The 23,892-nt window shown below is 37.4% G+C and overlaps 1 protein-coding gene across 1 annotated transcript in view; it reads left to right on the forward strand.

The window, feature by feature from the left end:
• The first annotated feature begins 7,175 nt into the window (after positions 1-7,175).
• The window catches only part of LOC108711525 (prolactin-releasing peptide receptor), a 63,190-nt gene continuing 46,473 nt past the window's right edge, over positions 7,176-23,892 (forward strand). The window contains exon 1 of the mRNA XM_018253372.2: positions 7,176-7,587. The gene's annotated coding sequence lies outside the window, so the exon portion shown is untranslated. The remainder of the gene's footprint in view (positions 7,588-23,892) is intronic.

Genomic DNA, 23,892 nt, shown 5'->3' on the forward strand with positions numbered 1-23,892 from the left:
GAAATAAATGCAGTGTTTCGGCAGTTTCCTTTACGCATAGGCTAGGCTACTGAAGTATTGGCCTGGCGACAAGTGGAAATGGAGAGATGGACTTTCTTATTTTGTTGTTAAATTTTTAAAAAAAGTTTTTTAATATTTCTACTACACGAATATTTCACAAATCGATGGATTTTAAGCGAACTTTTTATGGACACTGGAAAAATTGTTTGTGTTATGCATACTAATTGATTTAAATGGTTTATTCAATACCAATTTTGACTTACCCACAATGCATCACATTAGGTGAAAGGTCACAAAATGCTTAAATACCCAGCAAGATTTATGGTCCGATCACATGCAGTGTGTTCACACATGACCCTTCCACTTCTTGTCAAGTTGATGTCCCACATGCATACATTTTAGGCAATAACAGACCAGATTTTAAAGTGATTCTGTCATGATTTTTTATAATGTAGTTTTAATTTCTAAATTAAACTGCAAACAACTCACTCATACAAGTGAACCAACAAGAGTATTTTTTTAGCTGTAATATTGGTGTATAGACGGCTATCTCATGTGCCTGATCCTGTGCTTTCAGAAAGAGCCAACACTTCACAATGGAACTGATTTCAAATAAGCTGTTGTTCCTCCTACTCAATGTAACTGGAGGAGTTATTGTGGGACTTGGATTTTTACTATTGAGTGGTATTCTCATATCTACCAGGAAGCTGTTATCTTGTTACCTTCCCATTGAGAAAGGGGGGTTAAATCACTCCAACTTGTAGTGCAGCAGTAAAGGATGAATGAAGTTCATCAGAGCACAAGTCACACGACTGAGGGCATCTGGGAAACTGACAACATGTCTAACCCATGTCAGATTTCAAAATGTAATCTAAAAAATCTACTGTATATATATATATATATATATATATATATATATATATATATATATATATATATATATATATATATATATATATATATATATATATATATATATATATATATATAGCCTTCAAAATGGACCAGCACTCCACAAGTTCATTTAGTCAAACGATTGGATGCACGTGTGATGTTTGAATAAAAATTGTTTGACTAAATGAACTTTTGGAGTGCTGGTCCATTTTGAAGGATATACATTATATTTGACCAGAGCACCCACTGCGAATATCAGAAGGAAGAGTGCTGGTACTTTTCAGAACGATTATAAATATATATCTGTTTGCTCTTTTGAAAAATGGATTTCAACGCAGAAGTCTACTGTAGCAGCAGTATTAACTGGTGCATTTAAAAAAAAAAAAAACATGTTTTCCCGGTACAGAATCCAGACTGACTGGCTAAATGTACAATAGTCTATAAAAATGAAATCATAAAGGGCTAACGCATAGAGAAATAGTTGGACAACTAATGCATGTTTTTCTTTACAATCTGGGAGGCAGGTTTATCAAAATTTAACTTTTTTTTAAGATGAAACTCGATCAAAAACATGATCAGAAACGTGAAAGAGACAATCATGTCCTACCTTTCATTTTCAATGAGTCTGCCATATCAAAAAATCGTATTGAAAAATAACTTTCTCTTTGAAAATACAACTTGACTTCTACATGAACTCCCTAGCTTTTTTGCTGTTGTAAGAACTCAAATTCAAATGTTGTTAAATCTGCCCCATAGTCTACCGTGTTTACAGTGTCTTCCTGTTGTGGTCTGAATATAGTTTGTTAGATTTTGGCGTGTTTCTATTTTGAATGTCCACTTTTAGTTCCAAATCTGCACTTGGTTGATTGCAAGAGCATAATAAGCCTTCCAGTCCTTCCAGCGCTTGGTGTTGGGGGGTCTCTTTACCATCAGGATACTAACATTTAAGTTGATTGGGGTTGAGATTTCCCTTAATAATTTAATCCCCCCCCCCATGTCATGCAGTCAAAGTTTAGCATTGAAGGTTCTTGAAACAGACATTCCTTTTTCGAATCTGCAGACGCATTTGTATGTACAATTGGTATAGTCCTGCGTGGGAGTGTATTTTTTAAAGACTGATTTAACTAAAGCTTGGTAGTAAACACTATACTTGCTAGCACTTCATACCTTTACAATCAACAGCAATTATATGTTCTGTGCAGAACTGTGGGCTTTGGAAAGCCAAACAGTTATATAATGTTTGCATTATGTTACTAAAGGCCAAGGCAAGAAAAATAGTAATTAAAGGAAAACTATACCCCCAAAATGAACACTTAAGCAACAGATAGTTTATATCATATTAAGTGGCATATTAAAGAATCTTACCAAACTGATGTATATATTTAAGTAAATCTTGCCCTTTTACATCTGTTGCCTTGGGCCACCATTTTGTGATGGTCTGTGTGCTGCCTCAGAGCAGCTGTCCATTCCATTAGAGAATCCTACTCATCTCTGAATCCTTAGTGGCATGACTGTAGCCCAAACACACAAGGGGCACTACAGGGAATGGTACCTCTCTTTTCAGGAATGCTCTTTGCCACATCCCTACAGACAGGGCTTAGTGTAATCTGTTTCCAATAAACTGTTTCCAATCTAATGCTCTGAAGTATTCACAATTTAAATGTTGTTTGGTAATACCAATATGAAATTAGCCATGAATAAAGGCTAATAAAGTTCAATACCTCAACCTTGTCAATGCTGCTGGTTTGGTGACCTTGATACAGTGTGTCTCTGAATAGATGCAATAAAGGGTTTACATTGTTTTGCAGTTGCTTTCCAGCTGGAAAATAATATTATAATAAAGCTACCCGAGCAATGGATAGACAAAAAGCTTTACATAGAAGCAAAGAAACAGTACCAGTAGCAGTAACAAGAATCCTATGAAAACTATAGAATTGTGAGCTGTAAAGGAATCAAAAACATCACTTAAGCTTAAAATGTATCCTTCTCAAGCTTTTCTATACCAAACTTACATGAAACATTCCACTAAAAATAAGTCAGATGTATAGGTAATATAAAAATAATACTGGTCACACCTTATTTTTATTTTATTGTCTAAATTGTACCACCTTTGTTACCACAGGCAACAAAAGTATATTTTACTGATGTGCCCTTTGGGGGGTTTTTTTTTTTTTGCAATAATAGTGACTTTGAAAATTCCAAATTTGGAACTGGTTCACCAGGTCCACTCTAGATCTGCCCTACCTAAGCTCACCCCTTTCAGAAGAGCCACAACCCCTTTCATTGCAGGAATAAGTGTCCCAAGAAAAGCACAGGACGGTGCTAGTTATATAATACACAAGCGCCATGCATATCCTGTAAATTATAACCTTATAAACAGTGCTAAGTGATACCAGTTATAATTGGAGCTCAGTGATGTTGTTTCTGTCACATGACTTACTAAAACTTGTGTATTATAATAAATAAAGTACCCCTGTTGCAAAATTTGAGAATCTTAAACGTCTCCTTGGAGTTCAATGATCATGATGGTCATGGAACTCATCAGTAACTTATAATATCCTTATATTTTACAAGAGGGTGTAATGTACAGTATTCCCTATATACTTAAAGAAAGGACTGGTCTTTGGCATGACCACAGCACATTTAGAAGTGTTTTAGACCTCTGATTAAATTGCCTTAAACGGACTCTGTAATTATGTCCATGGTATAGTTTTATAACTAAATTACACTGTGTACATTGCAAACAATTTATAACATTTAACATGTTATTCTTGATAGAATGCATTTATTTTGTTGTTGTAATATTGGTGTGTAGCCATATCAGGCCATTGTACCTGTCCCCATCCCCCAACCTTTTTTTACCAATGAGCAACATTCAACTATAAAAAGAGTTGGGGAGCAACGCAAGCATGAAAAATGTTCCTGGGGATGTGAAATAAGGGCTGTGATTGGCTATTTGGTAGCCCCTCTGTGGACAGGAGGTTTGGCAGTACACCTGGCTTTTATACAACCAAAACTTACCTCCAAGCCTGGAATTCAAAAATAAGCACCCGCACCTTGAGGACACTGGAAGCAACATCCAAGGGGTTGATGAGCAACATGTTGCTGGCGAGTCACTGGTTGGGGATCACTGTTCTACACAATGTAACTATTGGAGTCATGACGTGGCTGGATTTTGGTGTTTTACTATTGACTGCTATTCTCATTTCTACCAATAGAATGGGAACATTTTTAGCAAGGGGTCAGGGGGAAAATGCCCGATAACCTCAATGTATTCTGCCCAGAAAAAATTACAGCAAAAATATAACTATTGACTCTAATGTATGTTGCGTGAAGAAAAGTCGCTGCAAAAAAATGCTCACTGACTTCAATGCGTTTTGCGAACTTTCATTGTTTCACAAGTTTTCCTGCAGTTTCACAAAATTTTGGAGAAACAGGACAGATTTGCTGTAACCATAAAATATGGCCTGTTAATGAGCAGGGATGTGCACTAGAGTAATAACAAATCTACTGGAGACTGGATTGGAGTATTGTATTACAAAGTTTCCAGCAGGTCTTGTAACCCAGAGCAACCAATCAGATGTTTGCCTTTAAACAAGAGACCAATAGATGCTGCCAGATTTGGTACATCACTACATGGTCAAACGGCTTGTGGAAAGCACTTGACCCATAGCCACTGTGGTATAGTAGCATTCACTTTAGTTATAGAGAATAACTGTAAAAATGCTCATAAAATCTATTGATCTATACATATTAACATGCCTGAGTGTATATGTGCTTGCATTGGGTTTTAACCTGCCTGCAGCCTGTCTGTATAATGTAAGCAGTGTTGTCTGACCTGCAGATCTCCAGTTCTTATTCACCTTCCTTCATGAGTGTAAGTAAGAAAGGCTATAGTTACTGTTGGTCCCTTGTACAAAGGATTAATTGACTTTACTGATGTGTTTCAAAGTACAAAATGTACAAAAAGTACAAAAGATATTGACTTGCAATTAACCTCATAGGCCAGTTTATCATTATAATCAGAGTGAGGGGCACGGAATCAATACATCAAGCAAATCAGGATCAGAGGCTCAGCACTTGATGCCCCCAGAGTTTCTGCTTTTATAATGGATGCTAGACTGCCATGAAGGCAAAGGAATTCTACATGGTTTCTCTAGGCTCTTTTGTTATTTTTTTACCTTTGTTATTGTTAAATATAAATATTAATGTTAGTATACAATTATCTTCCTTACCCACTGGCTTCTAAAGTCTATGAAACAACTACCAAAGCATGTAGTTGTAGTCTTCTCTAAAGGGGTCTATTAGGCTGGTTGGCTGTCTGGCCACAAATTTTGTTACCCCCACCAAAACACATCAATGAAAACCTTCAAGGAGCACAGCCTTGCACACCAGTGACCCATGGAAACTTTCCAATATACTTTCCAATCATTCATTTTCAGTTATTCTATTCTCTGCACAGCTGGTGCTGACTATGGAAACAATGGAACAGAAGCCAAGACTCCAATTATGACAATGCCGTGCATGTTGTTATTAACAGATCTGTGTAGAAGCCAGAGGGTATAAGACACAGAGGAAGAGTTTCAGGGGAGGCTTTTAATTTCATCCAAGTATCAATCTTGAAAACATCCGAGTGCACATCCAAATGCTTTGACTTCAGAGAGAGGAACTCGCTCGCTCAACTATTTAGAGAGGAGAAACTTGCCGGACTAGGGGTAGGTGACAGGGAAGGTACATGCCTGCCCCCCCAAACACTTGCCTCTTCTGCCTACCCCTAGTTCCGTCCCTGGCTTCCACACCCCCTCCGGGACCCCCATGGCCAGTCTGCTCACCCACCATCAATCACTTGTGCACCTTAACACTGTGATCGGAGAGGGGCAGCAGGGATCAACGTCAGAGGTCAGCAGAGAGTGATGGGGGTGGGGATCGGGTCTGGGTCGGCAGGGCCCACCATGTTTTTTCCTGATGTCCCACCGGCCCAGCAAAACCCTGTTAATATATATACCGTATATACTTCATTGTATGGAAACTCACTGTATCAAGTTGGCGTTATCAGTTGGTGCAAAAAGCACACATTCAAACGCCAAACATTAAGCAGTTGCTCCTAAAACTTCTTGCACTTAGTGCCATTAAAGTGAGTCATGTATTATACACTATGGGGGTTATTTACTAAACTCCAAATGCAAAAATCACAACAAATTTGTGATTTATTTTTATAAAATCACGCTTTTAAAAAATCCCGAATTTTTCGGAATTTATTAAACCCCGAGGATGGAAAAGTCAGAATCAGAAAATCCGGCATCTCAGACCTGTCAAGGTTGCATATAAGTCAATGGAGGAAGTCCCAATGATTTTTTGATGTGCGCTGGTTTTTTGTGCAATACCCGAAGTTTTCAGAGTTTTCAGGCACAAATCTGAGTTTTCTGGTGAAAAATCAAAAAAATCCCACAAACCAAATTTTCAGGAAAATGTCATAATAAATAAGCGTAAAAAACCCAGAGAGGATTTGATCGGAGTTTGCAGCAAAATATATTGAGATAAATTCAGACTAAGGGGCAAATTTATCACAGTGTAAAATTAGAGCTGACTGCAGAAAAACCCACCCACTTTCTATGCATTGCTATGGGATTTTTAGAAGCCTATTTATCAGATGGTGAACCCTAACATTTACTCACTGATCAATATGATTCTAAAAATGCCATAGGAATGAACAGGAAGTGGGTGAGTTTTTTTTTTAGTGGGGTCCTTTAATTTCACACTTTGCTATTGCACATGCCAGTGCTAAATCTCTCAGAATAACACGAAGTAGCATTGCATGTAAATATATAACATGTCCCACTTGCTGCCTATTCTGATGGGTGTTATTGTGTGGTGCAAACATTCTGTTCTGTTTTCTTAATGGGTGGTGATTTTCAGGACCTGCACTTAAATCATATTGTGGTCAGGTAGAGAATACTGCTAGTGCTACAGTCTCTATAAGTTGTTTACTACATTTTTTATTTGCTAAAATATACAATCATTCAATGTTTCATATGGTTTATCAATTAAAAAATTCTTATTTAACAAATGGAAAACATATAATCTAAGCATCTATAGAGAATACTGCCTGTTTGTACCGACAAAACAAAACCCAAACTGGTGAAATGTTCTTACCAGCAGCTCATTCATCAAAAGTCATTTGCATTTTAGGTTTAGTGGTCCTTTAAAGCCTGCGATTCTCAGAGCACTTCAGCAGCTTCCAAACTTAACATATGATAGGGAGGGAGGGTTTTCAGATCGGATAAAGCCATGTACAACACACACACAGCCCTGTATATTGCGCTGAATGTTCTTGCTCACATAAACTGCTGAGAAACACTGAGCCAATGGGGAAAAGGGAGTGAAAGCATTCACTCAGCAATAGAGCAGTGCCAGCAATGGAATCAGGATCCTCTGTAGAATGACTGGATGTTGTCACCACTCTCGCTGCTCTCTGGCTCTAACCCTGGGTTTAATCAAGTCTTACAGGTCCTGTAATGATGCTTTGCTGTATGGATCAGTGCTGATCCCTGCTCCACTCTAAAGGAAGAAAGAAACACTCAAGAGACTGCTGGAAACCTTTAAGGGTAAATTTGCCCCGGCTGCCCCTCCAAGGTATAGACATAGGATATCTGATGGATGGACCAGTCAGCTTTGGGGTAACCATCCCTACATGTAAGTAACCCAGACATTTGCATGGTGACTTGTTGCTACAGAGCTTTGATAGTTAGAGGAGACAAATAACAGCAGAGAAGTGAACTGTGAATTGTGCCTTCATGTAATTACTTCTCCAAAATGTGCTGTGTTTCTCTCGGTAGAAATAAAGGTGAACTTTTCATTGAGGCTGCAATAGAAAAAGTAAAGAAAAGTAGCGGAAAATGCATTTAAATAAACCAAAGCACCTGACTTTGTCCCCCCAGCCAAATGTATTCGTACTCTCAGCCCCTAATCTGCTCTCGGAAGAACTTGTGACAGCGATTCCCACATTTTGGCTGCAGGTGTCTGATTCTGCCAAATACAGCTACAAGACATAATTATTCATGCAATCAACCTGACAGTGTATACTTCTATTCATCTCACCCTTTATTCTGATTGCCACTCATCTAAGCCTATTAGTCTCCATTCCCATTAAGATATGGTTGAAAAGTGATGGAAACTCTGTAGAAGAGCTTGCAGGCTGTGTTAGGAAGCGTCTGCATATTGTATGCAGGATAATGATGAATCCCCAGCTGCTGCTAAAACTACAAATGCCAGAATTCCACTTGAAACTGTAGCTTATCAACAACTGGGGAACCAACTCTAAAAAAACCTCTTTGTTCTATGGTAAACATACCATCCTTGGGGAGTGAAACTGTTAAATGTTGTATATTATAATATATTGTCACATGGCAAAGCATGCGTTTTGCATGTATGTTTCTATATCCGCACGTGTGCAGGTATAGTTATTTATGTATATGTGTGGGTATGAATACATAACTGAAGATGTCTGTTTATGCAATCTAGATAGTAAGGCATATATCTCTTATTATCAGTTTGACACTGCCATTATGATATTACGAGCTAGCTGTATATATTTATCTACATTATGAGCTAGCTGTATATATTGATCTACATACATTCATTGTAGAATTGAGAATAGATCTGAGCCAAGCACGTCTCTCAGAGATTGATTATATTGTTGCCAGAAAGCTGTGTATTTCTGAAAATGGGAATACAGGTTCCGTGTGCCGAGTTTTCTGTTAGAAGTTTTTGATCTTAAGTACAGCTTTCTACTCAATGTAACCCTGGGGATTTGCTGCAAATATCCTTCCATTCTCTGTTCGGCATTGATTATTCATTTTACTTATGGTGCGACTGCTTTCAAGCAGGAGATCAACAGGTGAGATAGAGAATGAAGAAGCCTGAGCAAAGGAATATAACTTCATATCAGCTCAGACACAAATAGTCCACCAGCCGCCCAATTTCTTGCAAATAATATATATATATATAATAGAAGTAACAGTGATACTATAGACAACATGTCAAATGCATTTTACAAACAAACAATGACTCTAGAATGGACACAAATGTTGTGCTTATTGAGGCCATTTATTAAAGATACTGGTTGGGGATCACTGAGCTGCTCTATAAACACAAGGCAGAGGGCTGAGCAACATCAGTATGGTTAGGATGTTCTCTGGTGTTGGGTTGCCGAGTCTCTGGGTGGGCATAGTATTTTAAGTGTGGTTTTTATAAATAATATATATATATATATATATATATATATATATATATATATATATATATATATATATATATATATATATATATATATATAGAGAGAGAGAGAGAGAGAGAGAGAGAGATAGATATAGAGATAGATATAGATATATATATTATTGCATATCAAAGCAAGCACACATTTTTAATCAATAAAGTTTGTAACATCAAGCACCACTTTCTAGTTTCTATATGAGCTGAATTAAATCTATCCAGTTTAGAAGAATATAAAGCAGCAAACATTTTTGGGTGTAGTATAGTCAAGCACAGTCACAGTGATTCACTTGAATGCAAACACAAACCTTTGCCTCTTAGTTGAATGCACACCAATTTACCTGAATTAAAACTCTTATGTAGAGATTAGAACAGTCACAGTGTTTGTTTATCGATGCAGGTCAATCATACCCTTGTGGCCATTGTAAAAGCAATTGAGAACATCAGCACTGATCTGTTGCATCCAGCCCATGATTGAGTGGGAAGATGCTAGAAGCTGCAGTATGACAACATCTTAGAACTGACGGATGCCTTTCCCTTGAGAGTGGATTGCACATGTACAAAAGGGGGGTTGTGGGAGCACCCACATTGCTAAGTAAAAATGTATATAAGTATAAGGGAAGTGCTACTGACATAACCAAATGGGTCAGTGCACATTCCCTGGGACCCTGTCTAAGTAATTCAGTAGATATGCAAATGCATGTGTTCACAAAGACAGGGGTTTTTAGTTACAAAGTTATGATCATAAAGTTGAAAAGCCACCATACCACGTCAAGCTAAACCCCATTTGGTGGTCCCTAACTTGTTTACCTCCAGTCATAGTATAGAGGATCCTGTGTATCTCTGCATAATAGCATTGGTTGAAGTAGAAGTCTGCTGAACCTTGGTTTCTGTCTGAGGGCTAAATCCTCCCCCGCTGCTAACTTGCATTGCACATGGATTGCACATGTGTAGCATGAAGGGCATTACATACATGCTGTGTGTGTTTTGTAGAAACAGAATAAATGAATTACATATCATGGCCCAGATTCAAGTCTTCCCGTGTGGTAAGTACCTTTTTCGATCCTCTTCCGGCTTCTTTTTTCTTCAAATTTCCTGGGACAAATGCATGCACAGTTGAGTGAAATAGTTGACTTTTTAGTTAAAATTCAGCTTTTCGTTCTACTGCGCATGCACAGCCCCGCGAAGGAAAGTGGAAGCAGGAAGAGGATCGCTCCGTGGCGCTCACTGGTATAACCTCAGGCCAGTGCAGTTTTCTGCTGATAGGAGCACCGGCCTAGGGTACAGGTAAGTCAATACAATCACTTGGGGGTGCCTAATATTTGGCACCCCCAAGAGCACAGAGCCTTTCCTTTTCCTTTAAGTTTTCAATTGCTGATGACTGAAACTGCTAGCAACGCTCACTCAATACAGCCCCAGTTTCTGTCATGATTTTTATGGTGTCATTTTTATTTCTAAATGACTCTATTTACACTGCAAATAATTCACTCTACCATATAAATGTATATCATTTATGCACCTAAAAATGAGGCGGTGTGATCAATATATGCATCTACTCATCCACTATGTTTATCAGACATAAGAGCAAACATATCCCTCATCATTAATACATGCAATGCACCCTCAACTATCTACTTGCTCTGCTATGTTGCTGCTATTTGGGTCTTGTTGCTGACCTGGCTCATTCAGCTTATGGAGTAAAGTTTTGCTTGTGTGCTTGGATTATTTTTGCTTATTGTTTAATATACTCAAAGATAATATAACATCTAGTATATTAAAGGAGTAGGAAAGGTTAAAACTAAGTAAGCCTTATCAGAAAGATCCACCTAAATATACCAGTAAACCCTCAAAGTAGTCCTCTGTCAAAAGAAAGAAAACATTTCTTTCCTTCTATAGTGTACACATGGGCTTCTGTATCAGACTTCCTGTCTTCAGATTAAACCTCCTTGCCCCAGGTGTGAGCATGCTCAGTTTGCTCCTCTCCCCCCACCCCTCCCTTCTCTACTGTAATCTGAGCCCAGAGCAGGGAGAGACTCAGGCAGGAAGTGATGTCACACCAAGCTAATATGGCAGTTGTTATACTTAACAAACAGAGAGCTTCTAGAGCTTTTTACTCTATGGTATGGTATGGTAAAACATTCTACAGAATAAATATAGCATTCTAGCTTGCACCATTGCAACTAATCTATTGGCAATAGAATGCCTCCATAGCTTTCCTTCCCCTTTAAGCCTTTTTTATCCCTTGGGCAGTGCAGGTGGCAAATGAATATTCACAGATACCAGAGGGTTTCACAGTTACCATAGAACTGACAGGGTCTAGAATTTCCTACTGGAAACAGAGGTGGTGATTCATTCTTTGCCTACGCTCAACATTTGTTAGATGCCATTTTAGCATGAAAAAGTCATGTAGCAATAAGGAGCTTATTGCCATTTAAGTCAGCTCCCCCGGGCTGATAAATTGGTAGCTGGCATCATGGTTGTTTTTGCTTCATTTAGTTTAGATTTTTTTTTCTTACCAAACCGTATTACCCTGCTGCACTGGCTGCCCCGTTATGCTGGGATAAGGGATAAGGTGTCTTTTGTTACTTCCAAACAATTACTATCTTGCCTCTATACAAACCTTTGTAATCGGCATTCCAGTCCCTCCACCCCATTGAAGTTTTGGCATATGGACATACAGGTACTTCCCTACATTTAGGGGGTTATTTACTAAAACTTATATCACTTTATATCATTTCTTTATTAAAACAAAGTGGACCTAACCATCCACGAATTGAACACATTTATCAATAATTCTTCTAAAAAAAAGTGGGATAGAAAATACGTTGCAACAAATTCCTGCGCCACTTCGAATCGAACAATTGATGCTTCGAAAACTGTTGCCGCAAAATCTCGTATTTATCGGACAAAAACCAGCGCAGGTCACAATGTTAAGAAACATCTGCAGGGACATCTGCCGTTGACTTCTACATGACCTCGACAGATTGAGATGGAATATTTTCGGATTTGTATTTTTAGCAGCTTTGGGCGTATAATATATCTCTAAAGATTAAAGTTTTTTTTTTCCTCTAAAACTTCAAGTTTTCCCCTTTAAAAATTCGACCAGAACAATTGAGGTTTAACAAATGGGCCCCTTAATGTTTGCCATAGCCTGCCTATAATTACTACAATTTCTGTCCAAGATACCTACCCAGTCTTGTGTATCATCCTATTGTCTTTCAGTTTAACCACATTGTTCACAATGTCTCTTATTTGTCAGGCAACATTATAATATCATATTATCTGAATATCTCAAAGGGCAAAGGCACACAGCGACTTCAGTCACTTTGAATAACACATTATTAAATAGCCCAAACATGCCATAGGCCAGTGATCCCCAACCAGTAGCTCGTGATCAACATGTTGCTCTCCAACCCCTTGGATGTTGCTCAAGTGGCCTCAAAACAGATGATTATTTTTGAATTCCAGGCTTGGAGACAAGTTTTGGCTGCATAAAAACCAGATGTACTGTCAAACAGAGCCTCAATGTAAGTTGACAATCCACATAGGGGCTACCAAATGGCCAATAACAGCACTTATAGGGCAGCCTTGGAACATTTTTCATACTGGTGTTGCTCCCCAACTCCTTTCACTTCTGAATGTTGCTCACATGTTCTAAAGGTTGGGGATCCCTGCCATAGGCCATCATTTCCAGCCAGCAATTGCCTTTCAAGCACTTGTAGGTGATTCAGATAGACACTTGCAGGTCTTATCAGGAACATTGCTGTTGCATTGCACTCAAAATATCCAACATTTTCCATGTGCCATAGCCCTTAGGAACTATCTTCCTTGTTCTATAGGAGAGTCTTTATGCAAAGGTTAATCATTTCTGTTGGATCAATAACCTTATAGTAAGGCAACCTGCTGGGCAAAAGCTTTACTATATTACAAATATAACTAACTAAACATGGACAGGGGTCAAGTATGGATTTTATTTTTCAGTGATAGAAATATTAATGTAATATTGCAAGCTGATGCACATGTAATGTCATCTACTAACTCACTCCCACCCTGCTACTTGGTTCCATTGAGCAGTTTATGAACATGTGCCCTTTGGAATTATTAGCCCTTTAGTTAATACTTCAGCCTCACACATTTTAGGCATCATTACTAAAATTTGGCAGAAATATGCAGAAACTACTGTTATACCAATATATAAATAGCATTCATAATTTAAGGGGTAATCCAGAATACTGGAATATTTTATTTTAGTACAGGTATGGAATCCATTATCTGGAAACCAGTTAATCAGAAAGTTCTTAATTATGGGAAGGCCATTTACAGTAGAGTCCATTTATTCCAATAATCTAAATTTTAAAAAAAATATTTTCTTTTTTCTGCAATAATAAAGTAGTATATTGTAGAAGATACTACCTAAGATTTAATCAAACCTCATTGGAGGAAAAACCTAATCATATTATAGGTATGGAACCTGTTATCCAGAATACCTGGGGTTTGCTGGATAACAGATATTTCCATAATTTGGAACTTTATACATAAAGTCTACTAGAAAATCATGTAAACATTAAATAAACCCAATAAGCTGGTTTCTGGATAGTGGCTCTTTATTTAATTATGATCTCCATACCTTGAGTCTACTAAAAAGTAATTTGAACATTAAATAAACAGGCTGGTTTTGCAATAAGAATGACCTAAATCTTAGTTTTGATCAAATACAAGATACTGTTTTATTATTACGAATATGACCAAAATCTCAGTTCAGAATTGACCAAAACACTTATTCAGTCTCTCATCATCTCCCGCCTTGATTACTGCAACCTACTCCTCGCAGGTATTCCAACAAGCCACCTTTCACAACTCCAATCTGTGCTAAATGCTGCTGCTAGACTGAGTCATCTATCTTACCGCTCAACATCATCTGCTCCCATATGCATGTCCCTTCACTGGCTCCCAAATTCAAATTATTAACACTCACATTCATGGCCCTAAACAATGATGCCTCTGTGTATATTTCATCTCTGATCTCCAAATACTCTCCTTCACGCAAACCTTCGCTCTGCTTCTGATCTTCGCCTCGCTTCTCATCTCATCACTTCTGCCCATTCTCGTCTACAAGATTTCTCTCGGGCTTCTGCTTTTCTCTGGAACTCTCTGCCTCGAGCTGTCAGACTTTCTCCTTCTTTCCAAACTTTCAAACGCTCCTTAAAGATCCACCTGTTTAAAGAAGCTTATTCAATGTACCTTAATTAATTAATCATTGCTGTATCGTAAATAACAAATTGTTTCTAAAATCCTAATGTCACAATTGTACCCTAACCTGTTTGTAAACTCAAATTTGTAGGTCCCTCTAATCCTATTGTACTCTGTAAACCCTTGTTTGTTATCCACCATTTTTTCACTGTTTGTTAACTTGAATAAAGCACTGCGTAACTTGCCGGCGCAATATAAATAAATGATGAGGAGGATCACAGAGAAAAAGGAAAGCATTTTTTTAAAATTTGGATTTGGATAACATGGAGTCTATGGGAGACTGCATTTCCGTAATTCAGAGCTTTCTGGCTGATTGGTTTCCAGATAACAGATCCCATACATGTACTTAAAGTATTCTATGCCATATATACATATCAAGAAAGCAGCATAATTTCATCTTGCTGGCTCCATCTGTTATTATTCCAACACCGCTATGCACTTAGTACAATGTACCCATATTCTGATCAACTAATTTCATTTTGTATGTCATTTACATAGGATAAATCATTACATGGGATAAATAATTACAGTACAGATGAATATATAGAAAAAACAGAAGGTGCTAATTACCATCTAATTATAACAAAACACTTGTATGTCCTGTCTGCAAATTGCACACAAACAAATATTACAAAAAGGTTTATGAAGATCTATTATTGTAGAGGTGAAATGATAATAACTGCAGGGAAGAACATATACTGTATGGAAATATATCGGTATTATGCAGCTGGAATGGGGAATGATGTGCAGTGCAGATGAACAAACATCTCAAAGGCAGCTACAAATGCTGTGGAACTGTGCTGGTGAGAGTCTTCTATAGTGTTCAGTAATGTAAAGTCAATTCAAAAACACTGTTAACATATACAGGTATAGGATCCGTTATCTGGAAACCTGTTATCCCAAAAACTCCAAATCACGGAAAGGCCATCTCCTACTCCAGACTCCATTTGAACAAAGTAATTACAATTTTTGAAAATGATTTCCTTTTTCTCTGTAATAATAAAACTCTACCTTGTACTTGATCCAAACTAAGATATAATTAATTCTTATTGGAAGCAAAACCAACCTATTGGGTTTATTTAATATTCAAATTACTTTTTAGTAGACTCAAGGTATGGAGATCGGAATTAAAGAAAGAGCCATTATCCAGAAACCACGGTCCCAAGCATTCTGGATAACAGGTCCCATTCCTGTGTTTGTGTGTTTGTCATGAATAAGAACATAACAGTGTACAGAAAGATACTTGAATCTAGGGCGACAAATTTACTAGGTTTAAACGTCTTTCTGTGCACTTTGTTCTTTTCCCTGACAAAGGTTCCTGTATGGAACCGAAACATAGGATATAATAAACCTGCTGCCAACCTGTGGTATATATATATATAAATAAATATATATATATATATATATATATATATATATATATATATATATATATATATATATATATATATACATATATATATATTGTGGTATGGTGACAAAAAGGTCCCCAGTTTCCTGGGGTAAAGTGATTGATGAAATGTATGTTGGGCCACGGATTCTCAGATATTGTTACTGAGGTGAGACCAGTAGTGCAGAGAAACACTATGGGGCAAATTCACTAAGCAGCAAAAACGCGCTAGCGACGCCTTCGCCGCACTTCGCCAGGCGAATTTTCGCCAGGGCGCCGCTAATTCACTAAAATCCAAAGTTGCAATCAGGGAGCCGAACGGTAGCGAATTTGCGCAAGAGTTAATTCGTCAAGCAAAGCGAAGTTACGCTAGCGATGCCTAATTTGCATACGGCGCCAAGTTAAAGTACAATGGACGTATATGTAGCAGCAAATACATTACACTACACAAGCCTGGGAAAGCTTCATATAATAAAATAGAGTTATATATATATATATATATTGCCCTACACATGTGCCCACTGAATAGTTTAGGTGCCATATGTTAGGAAATGTAGGGGGGGAAGGAGGGTACCCCAAAATAAATGTACAATCTTTTTCAGCCCATCACCCTTAAAAAAGGAAAAGACGCCAGCGTTTTTTGGGACTTAGAAAAAATTTCAACTATTTTTGAAGCAATCCCCATCTACTCTATTGCACTTCTCCTGGTCTGAGGTGGCGAAGGCAAGTCTGGCGCAAGAGGTAACATTCAGTGTCCGGACACTTTTTGCCTACAACAGTAACAGATTGTTTACATTTATATATTGCCTGTAATTGACACTATTGTATCTTTATTATGTATTCCTTTTCATTCACTTGAACTACTAACTACTCAGTGGAATTTCTCCACACTTTATGTTCTGTCTGCACAGTGGAATTTCCCCACACACGTCAGCTGACGTCACTACCCCTAATTTCCCGCCATTTTGGGTTTAAAAGGTTGATGAATGTTTGTATTTGCACTTTGAGAAAGGCTTGAGTGCAAGCCGAAACGTTAGTTACTTATATTGAAATAAACACCATTTTTGATTTTGATAAGTCCTGTGAGTGCGAGCTTCTTCACTTCTCTCTCTCTCTCTATATATATATATATATATATATATATATATATATATATATATATATATACATCCTGACGACGAACCCCTATGGATTGAAACATGAAGATTTTAAGTATGAATGTAATCTGGCCTAGTAAGTGGGCACATTTTATATATATATAAACATATAAAATGTGCCCACTTACTAGACCAGATTACATATAATACAGTTGTGGTTATCCAATGCTCACTTTGCATAAATCCCGGGGTTATCTAATAAAAAAATATATTAGTACAGAATAAGTACAGACTTTATTAATAAAGGATCTTGTGCAAAAAGCCTTATAGTTTTAAGACATGCCAGTGAATTTAAAGTAGCCTAGATTAGATATTGATCCCTTTGCCTTAGGCTGTTAAGTGAGTACTGTTTTCTTGAGTATGGGAATAGAGTTCCTGTGAATATTTATATATCACACACAAGGAGTTTTTGATCTTTATTCCTAGGTGAAACTCTTACTCTCAGATTTTCAGCAAAACCAGCCAACACTTGATGGCACTGATCTGTTATCCAGCAATGGATGGACCAAGGCTATGTAGCCATCTTATCATGTGTCTAGGGAAGAAGCCCTTTAAAAATAAAAAATGGTTTCTTTGTTGAAAATCTGTAGAAAATGAGATCCCACGTGGCCACCCTCAGTGTTAATCTCTGCTCCTCTTGCTACTTCGATGCATCAATAATTTGCCCACAGGTTTAAATACAGTGCTGTGGGCCATTCCTACTGTGGTATTTATTTTGAGCAGAATTTAATGTTTTTTAGCCTTTCTCTCAGGATATCCAAAGTAAAATATTCAATCTGCTGTGCGGAACAAATATTGTCTTAAAACCACTTCCATTCCACAGTTTGACTGTTTTTTTTGATTGCAGAAAAACATTTAATGTTCTAAAAGGGATCATGGAGACCCAACCTACACAGCATAATCACAGCTTCAAATGTAATAAATAAAAGTTAATAGAAGTTTTGCTATCCATAATAAGAAGTAAATAGTTGTGACTAAAACATATACCTGAAAAAGTGCAGATTTTCGTTAGTGATATTACCCAAACTATGTACTCTTTAGCTTGTGTAACCCCCTAAATTTATTTGTGCCAGAGCCTTAGATAGAGAATAAATATGTATGTCACCCAGATGCTTCATAGATGGTCCAATACCAAATCTACATGTCAGATCCAGGAAATTAAAGTTCCAAAAAGACTACAAAATATCGCAAGCAACCCAGGGAGCTGTAAAAGTGGGAAGCAGTTATTGCAACTAACTGCCTTTAGTTACCTGGGTCTGAGACTGCAGAAATTATGAAAACATAAGTCTGGGATATTAGGTTTGATTCCAGCCATGGCACATCTGCTTGTCCTTCTTCCTGTGCTTGAATGTGTTTCCTCTGGGTACTCTGGGTTTCTCCCACACTCTAAAAAACTACAGGCAGGTTAATTGGCTCCTGATAATACAAACCATAGTGCGTGTTTGATAAACGACCTAAGACTGTGAGCTCCACTGGGGCAAGGACTAATGTGACTGATGTATAATGCATGAAAAGGGCTGCGGAATATTTTGTCTTTGTATAATTTAGATAGAATATACAGTATAATGTAAATGTTCTACCCTAGACATACTAACTGCTTTATATTTTAAAAGCTCATGACATTTATCATTTAACATTTAAGGTGTTTTGCAGGTTTGTGCAAAGAGCTCAGAAGTGTGTTACCTAATCCAGATAATGCCAAGATCGGATGCTTTACTTAAATAAATGTTTAAATTCCTGTAACTGAAATTACTACCCATTGGTTTTATTGCAACTCAATCAAGTTGGTAGCTTTGTGACATGGATATGGAGATAATGGAGTTAATGCTATCAGTAATGCTTGTCAGTTAGACTTACGCCTAAAATGCTCACATAAAGCAGAGCATGGGCTGTGTTAAGATCCATAACAATCTGGATGTACCATTTTATTCAGGAGATCAGTGTGAGGGTGCAAGATGGTGAAAGCTAACTCTTTATACAATCTTAAGCACTAGTGGTTCTTTACTAAACACAATGGCACAAATACCTAAACAAAACAACTAATAGAAATAACAAAAGATAAATCAATACTTCATTACTCACTGTAGTCAATATTAGTCAAATAAACACTCTAAGACACTTACGTGGATAATTTTAGGGGTATAAACACTCTGAGACACTTTATTATTATTATTTTAGGGGTATTCAATCTCTAGCACTTCTGGTCCTTGTACTAGAGATTCCTTTATGGGTACTATCTATCTAACTATATAGGCCTTCCTTAAGCTGGCCATAGACGCACAGATCCTATCGTACGAATCGAGGATTTGTACGATTTTCGGATTGTGTGTGGAGAGTGGCAACATCTTTCGTCCAGCAGAGATCGGTCGTTTGATTGATCGGACAGGTTTCTTTTTGACCCGACCGATCCCGCCAGAGCCCATTGCACATCGTATTCGGATTGTTCGGGCATACGGCCGAACGTTCAGATGATCCCAATATAGCCATGCTTGTTAATGGCATGTCGCCAAACGAGCGGATCTTTGTATCTATGGCCACCTTTAGAGTTCAGGGTTCTCCTTTACTGGGACCTCCTCTCTTAGGTCTTGAAGCACATCCATCCCTTTGCTTTCAGAGAAGTTCAGGGAGGAGGAACTATGGCATCCCCTGCCTTTTATAGACTAGAGAACACACATAACACCCCCAAACCAATGGGAACACATTCCACCCACAGGTGATTGGTAACACTACACACAGTAATGAAGGTCAGGTCCCCATGACCTTATTACATCTGTACTTTTCCGTTGTTATTCCCCACACATATGCTCTGCCTTTCCTTTCAGAAGAATGCTGCCCTTTAAACACTTTAAAAGACGATACTTTTGAACTTTAAACATCATGCTTATATTTCTTCACTCCCCCCCCAGTGAAGAAAATGAAAGGGGGTGCAAACAAATGCCATGATCTGCAGTTAGTAGTGATGGGCGAATTTATGCGCCAGGTGCGAATTCCTGTGATACGCTGTAGGTGAATAAATTTGCGAAACCAGAGCGAAAATTCACCAGCATCAAAAAAATAAATGGACGTTTTTTGGCGAAATTGTGGTGGCGGTAAAAAAAACGGCGCTGTTTCACAAATTTCTCTCTGTTTCGCAAATTTCGCGGGAAATTAGTGAATTTTTCGGCGCCACAAGACGCCCTAAATTCGCCCATCACTAGCAGTTAGGCTAATGGTATTTTTTTGGTACTGAAGCCCACTTGGACCTCTTCTTTCCCCTTCCTACTCCAGATGTATTAGCAGAAATTCAGGAATGCTAACAATATGAAATGGTAATGTTTCTAACATTCTACTGAATGTCTTTTTTATTTATTCTAGCTACTGTATTTAGATGACTGTATTAACTGAGCCCTATAAATATGTCTGATGATCTTTTTATTGGATGTCATGGACTGAGTGTATTTTTAGATCCAGCATAATAATGTGGCCTGCATGGCTATGAATACAATTATATGCATAACAATGATAAAAGATCCTTTATACAACTACTTTAGAAAATCACTGAAGACTTTATGCCCAGTGTAAAAAACAGATTTTCTAACTTTTTGTCATTTGGGGGACTATGGGGAGATTGAAGACGCTTTGCCTCCAATGATTTTCATAATTTGGGGGACTATACAAAAACACCTCCAATCACCCATATATTACCCATGTTTGTTGAAAACATTCTCTAGTTCCATATGTTTCTTGACAGTAATTCCTTCAGTATATGTTTTTTTTTTATATTTCTGGGAAGATTAACAGCATGCTAACAGTTTTGTAAACATAGTTCGAGAAATGACGTATACAGTAAGTCCACACTTGACATTTTGCCTTGACAAGTCGAGTAGTTTTATGCTAATAGCTCTCAAGTTAACACCTTTTAGTGTAAAGAGCCTGCAATTAGTTTCTTTACCAAATGCGTGTGATTGCTTCTCTCGCCATAATCTCCACTTGGATGATTAAACATCCAACGCACCATTTACATCATTATTATAATGAGAAATAATTAATGAATAAAAGCTAAACCTATAAGCAGTTGGATTTTTGTTTGCAAAGATGATTAATATGGATCCTCTATCTGGAAAACCCCAGATCCCAAACATTTTGAATCCAAAAAATACCAGCAACACTCTGAATAGGGTTGCAATAGTGTACAAAAAAGATTTCTTAAGCCCACATACAAAAGGCAACAGTTCGAGCCTACCAGGCCCTTTATCAAGCCAAATATTTTGAATAACAGGTCCCATACCTGTAATGATTTGCAAAAAAAAAAAACATATTAAGCAATAAGTAAGTGATGAAGTGATGGTGCCCATTTCTTCAAAAGGGTTGTTCACCAGTAAATGAACTTTTAGTATGATATAGAGAATGATAGTCTGAGACAATTTGTGGTTTTTGAGTTATTTAGATTTTTATTCAGCAGCTCTCCAGTTTGCAGTCTAGTTGCCACCGTCCAAATTACCCTAACAACCATGCATTGATTTGAATAAGAGGCTGGAATATGAATAGGAGAGGGTCTGAATAGAAAGATGAGTAATAAAAAGTAGCTATAACAATAGATGTGTAGCCTTACAGAGCATTTGTTTTCTAGATGGGGTCAGTGACCTCCATTTGAAAGCTGGAAAGTGTCAGAAGAAGCCAATTAATTAAAAAACTATATCATAACTATAAACTAATACCAATACCAAGTTGCTTAGAATTAGCCATTCTATAACATTAACTACCATAAACAAAGTAAAAGCTATCTTTAAGAGAAATTAAGGGTCCAACCGATAAAAAGCCCAAGATTATATTCCATATTCTAATTTAATCAGAATCTCCCTACTGAATAAATCAACATAACTCAAGGTAAATTAGGCAAAGAATGCATACACACAGGTAATTAGCCAGCAAAACATGAAGGTTTATATTATATTATGTTTATTGACCTTTTCTTGGGGTTATTTTATTCCAATTTTCTGTGTGCAATATTCTTTGTATTAGGATACTTCTGTTGAAAGGTTTATTCCCATGGTTCCTCTGGAATGTGTTGCTATATATACAGTTCCAGTAGATAAAATGTAATAAGAAATAGTCTGAGATATGTTGAAGCATACTGCTGCTTCACATTTGCAAACATCTAACAAGCTACAATGAAATTATGCTTTCTATGTGTACATAATGTATTAATGCCTTTTCTACTTTTCTTAGAATAATTCCATCCTAGGAGACCATGCTGAGTACTTCTCAGAACACGATTCTGCCTGTTGTGCCTTGATTAAACTATATTGACTGGTGAGAGCTGTCAAGGAAAATTGAATTTGTCGTACTTCGGGCAACTTTATTTATTGCTTGGCTTGAACAAGATTCGGTTGCCACAATATTCCAGGCGGTATCGTATTATTTCCCTTTCATTCATTGGAACATTAATCCTAGGGAGGCATTTCAAGAAAAGGTTTGCTACCTCTAGTAGGCTTGAACGGAATAAATGAAAATTCAGTTTGGGAAGTACATGGGAGAGATTAAATGCCATTTCTCACTGTCACCTGACACGAAAACATTTACTTAGAAATAGTAGAAAGGAAAATCCAGTCTTTTGATGAATGGAGATGTCACATTAATAGTGGGCAACATTTATCAAAGGAGATGGTATGCCTCGTGATATCTCCTACTGCTCCAACACTTAAGGAAGGATTAAAGTGCTGCACAAATATCAATTACTTTATATGGGGGCAGATAATCCTAATTATATTACTGGTAAATCCCACCAACCGGCTAAACACAACGTTATAAACAAGGGATTAGCATGAGTGTCTGCAAGCCCATATAACCACATGGGAGATGCATAACTTATAGTTTCAAGTACATGAGGTTATCACAGTGCTCATTCTGCTGCCTATGATGCTGAAGATTAGTCACTCACTGACGGAAAACATAACAATCCTCATATAACATTCATGCAGGTTGTACTTCCTACACATGTAGACTTGAGAATCAATTGTAAATCTAGGTAGTACTCAATCCCAAATTGGCCCCATATATAAAATATGGGTTAAAGTGTTGTACATCCATACAAGTATACTAAAACAGCACCAAACACTTAATTTTCCTTAATTAAGTGGGTGGGGTTAGAACCCAATGATATCCACAATCCTAGAGACCCAAGTGTAGTAGAATAAAGGTAGAATTTTTTACTCTATTCTCAATATTCTGCTTATGGATAAAGGCATATGGGACCTTTCTCCAACATCTAGGTATGGGAACACACAGGCATAGGATCCAGTAAGCAACAACCCATTTTCCGAAAAGCTCTGAATTATGGAAAGGTTATGTTTTATCCAAATAATCCAAATTTAATTACACATCAAGGGGCACATTTATCAAGGGTCGAATATCGAGGGTTAATTAAGGCTCGAATTTGACCCTCGAAGATAAATCCTTCTAATTCGAATATCGAATTCAAAGGATTTAGCGCAAATACTTCGATCGATCGAAGTATATATCGCTCGAAGGATTTTAATCGATCAAAGGATTTTTCTTCGATCAAAAAAAACTTAGGAAAGTGATGGGGAAGGTCCCCATAGGCTAACATTGTACCTCGGTAGGTTTAAACTACCGAAGTATGTAGTCAAAGTTTTTTTTAAAGAGAATGGTCGAATTGTCGAATGATTTTTTATTCAAATCATTCGAGTCAAAGTCGAAGGTCGTAGTAGCCTATTCGATGGTCGAAGTACCCAAAAAAATACTTTGAAATTCGAAGATTTTTATATTCGAATCCTTCACTCGAGCTTAGTAAATGTGCCCCTAAGTATAAAGGCAATACAGGTATGGGATCCTGAAACCCATTATCCAGAAAGCTCCAAATTACAGGAAGGCCATCTACCATAGATTCCATTTTTATCAGATAATTAAAATATTTAAAACAGTACCTTG

Source organism: Xenopus laevis, chromosome 3L, assembly GCF_017654675.1.
Source record: "Xenopus laevis strain J_2021 chromosome 3L, Xenopus_laevis_v10.1, whole genome shotgun sequence".
Classification (NCBI taxonomy): domain Eukaryota; kingdom Metazoa; phylum Chordata; class Amphibia; order Anura; family Pipidae; genus Xenopus; species Xenopus laevis.